This window comes from Panulirus ornatus, chromosome 8 (genome assembly GCF_036320965.1).
Source record: "Panulirus ornatus isolate Po-2019 chromosome 8, ASM3632096v1, whole genome shotgun sequence".
Lineage (NCBI taxonomy): Eukaryota > Metazoa > Arthropoda > Malacostraca > Decapoda > Palinuridae > Panulirus > Panulirus ornatus.
In genome coordinates, this window is record NC_092231.1 from 20,620,894 (window position 1) to 20,624,420 (window position 3,527).

A 3,527-nucleotide genomic window follows, 5' to 3' on the forward strand; every position below is an offset into this window, starting at 1 on the left:
CCTCGATAAAAACTTTTCACTGCTTCTAACAACTTGCCTCCCACACCATATATATATATATATATATATATATATATTATCGGTGATAATCGTGTAAACATTGTTATAGTGCAATGCCTGCCCAGTTATTTCGTACATTTACCGGAGATTATGATGAGCCGAACGTGTGGTTTAGCAAAGCGGAACGATGTGCGCAAAGTCCATCAACATCTCAGCCTTATGATCGAGCTAGGTTAGGTAGTGGTGTATCATTATTGATCATACAAAGGGCGAAGCTAGGAAGATTGTATATCTTCCTGAGATAAGAAAACAAAACACTTGGGAAGGATTTAAGGGTTGTTTTTGGAACGCATTCCATATCCACTTGGCAACATGAAGAACCATACAGTGGTTTTATTACTTCTGTGGCTGGGGAAGAGGGTGATCTACACAAAGGTATGCAGCAAGGCTGGATGTATTTTTAGGATGCTTCAAGGTGTCTTTAACGAGAAGTGGTTGGTCAGACGACCGCAGACACGAACCTCACGAAGCCTTGTCAAAGCTCATAACTCGCACTGGTTCTCATTGAGGCTCACCCACCAGAACAGCATATGATGTTTGAGGAAAAGAATCAGGCTGAGAGTGTTGGAACCTCCTTGTTAGCTAATGGTTTTAAGTACGGAGAGTATTGATGTGGGAACAGGGGAAAGGCTGGCCGTATAACGAATGTGCTTCAGTAATCGTGCAGCCAAGCCTCGGCATACATTCACAACATCACTTTGCAACAAGGTCGGCGGACTGGGGTACATTTCTATCTCCCGCATTATTGTGCCTCAACAGTCAGACCCCGGGACATGTCAGGAACCAATGCTCTTTGCTCAGGGTCAACCCTAATGTGTCTTAACACCATTCCTAGCCCAAGACACCCGGTGTCCAGTCAGTCTGTCTCGTATACCTATCTGAAATCCTGTTGCAATGATTGTAAGGTCCATTCCCATACCACAGAGGCCTGCAAGGCATTGAAAGAAGACAACAGACGTACCCCTGTGTAGTATTTGTCATGAGACTTGCCATTTTAGTTTCCGCATCCTTCATTCTCGTTTCAGTTCGCGGGAAGTCTTCCAAAGCCTCAGAAAAACCATGACAACAACCCTACACTGGTGCACAGTCAATGTGTCATGAACAGCCTTCTGTTACTGGTAATATTAATGCTAATTACCCGGACCTTCGTGAGCTTGCGTTACACGTCAGTAATATCGAGGGAGAATATAAACCCATTTTCCAAAGTCAGGTTGCTCACATTCCAGCCAGGATTGTTATCGATACAGGCGCCGGGGACAATTTAATTACATGGGCGGTTTTGCATTTGAGGTCCGTGAAGGAAATGATCATGGTTTTTCGCGTTGATTGTAATGATAGCTCCTGTACTTCATGCACTTTCCACGATGAACTGTCTTGCCGAAGTCCAAATGAAGGTATCATGAACTGAAGAAATATTTCTATATCTTCATGAATGCTTAAGGAATTCCATAACTTCCTGATATTAGAATGTCATGTTTATGTGTCTTTGATGGGTACTGTGGCTGCACATCTGTACATCTTTTTCTTGCAATATATAGATTACTCTAAACCCGAAGGGAATTAGGTAAATTGTAGCAAGAGCGATGTACACTCTAGAAGAGAGCCACAGATCTATATAAAAAAAAAAAAAAAAACAGGAAAGCTGTTCACCAAAGTCGAGAATTATGGTATCACAATAGGAATGGCAGTAAAAGACATTAATAGAACTCAACATTGGGAACCATTGATAACAGGCACATTGAGGAAAAACAGAGAACATCACTATGAAGAAAATATTTGATAACTACACATGCATATTTAAGGGACTAGATATACACATTGTGGTAAAGGACTGTCAGTCTGTTGGTGTTGTGGCACACTCAAGATCAGTGAGCCTGCAAGATTGTGTGTTGATTTCATAATCTTCCGACACTGTTGGTAAGTGGGACTGTTATCAGCACACGGGACTTCAGATGGTGAGAGATGAACCTAACTCCTGATAAAAAAGAGACGGCTCTCCTACACCGCCGTCATAAATCGCATCTAGATGATCATAAGAGCATCGGTCGTACTTGTTTCGTGTGACGGACTACATCCTCAATAATATTTAAATGTATCTTCCAAGAAAAATTCCTGCCTCTGCAGTAATGAACTTGAATCTTCCTTTGACTCAAAAGTCTCCATCACACATTTAGAGAAGATAAATTCCTTGTCTTACTAATTCAACCCAATCACCCTTTTGTCCAAGTCAAAGGAATCGCTGGTTTATACTCGGTTCCAATATGACGAAACCCACCAGATTATTATGTTCTTTGTGGAGGAAGGTTCATGCCTAACACCCGCAATAGTTGGGGAAAAAAAAAGAGTTGAAGGCTTTAGTGAAGCTTAATTCCCACAAGGTGTTGACTGGGCCTCCTGCGTTATTGACAGTCAGATGTTTCTTGACAGGAAGGTCCTGGAGTGATGCCACCGGTGTGGTAGAGCAGCCTGCCCCCTCTGCTGGAGGTTGGCACTGGTCGGGTCGCAATCAATACTGCACATGTCACAAGCAAATTGCTTCAGTGATTTTTGATATTGCTCTCATATAGTTCCAGACTGTTTGTATGAAATTCCCACTTTTGCCCAGACAAGGTTAAAATATGCTTAATTGCTCTCACAAACAAAAATGAGCACACTGAAAAAAATAGAAAAATAGACAGCCTGATATGTGTCGACTAGTGATGCTCATAGATGTGAACATTACTTGTGAGTGTTTCAGACTAGATGGCCCGTGTGAAGGCGAATATTGTCTTTGGGAATTTGATATTTGTACCTCCCATGAATAACATTGCTCATCTGAGGATGATTATGGCTGTTCTCCAGGGTATATTTTCTTAAACATACAAACATAAAAACTCCTTTTATGTAGATTTTATATCATGCGTGATTTCCTGTGTGAAGATTTGCATCAAGTTCCATAACACGGGAATCAGTGCAAATTTGTGAACTGCGGAGCGCGTACCATTCATCATTAATTAACATGTTTCTCAGTCGTCAAAAATGCAATTTAAGTCTTTAAAAGAAATTCAAATTGGATATTAGTAATTGAGGGTTTACTGCACATCATTAGATTAACATTAAATCAAAATTAGTAATATCATATATCGTTTGTGTAGTGTCTCATGAATATGTCGATATACGGAATATCGATCCCTTCTGGTTACGTGTTTTACGAGTGTGATCTCATGTAATTTCGTCAATTTCAACTGAGCGTCATGCATGCATCATAAACTTATGTAATCTATAAGTGGTCATGCAGTACGTTCATGTACCTCCAGTCTCTCTCTCTCTCTCTCTCTCTCTCTCTCTCTCTCTCTCTCTCTCTCTCTCTCTCTCTCTCTCTCTCTCACCACATACCTGCACATTCTTTGCCAAGCTTTTTGCCTGACGCAGGACAGTTCATCACGTTTTACCCTGCTGGCTTCCCCTGCGACCTTCCCCGCCCATCT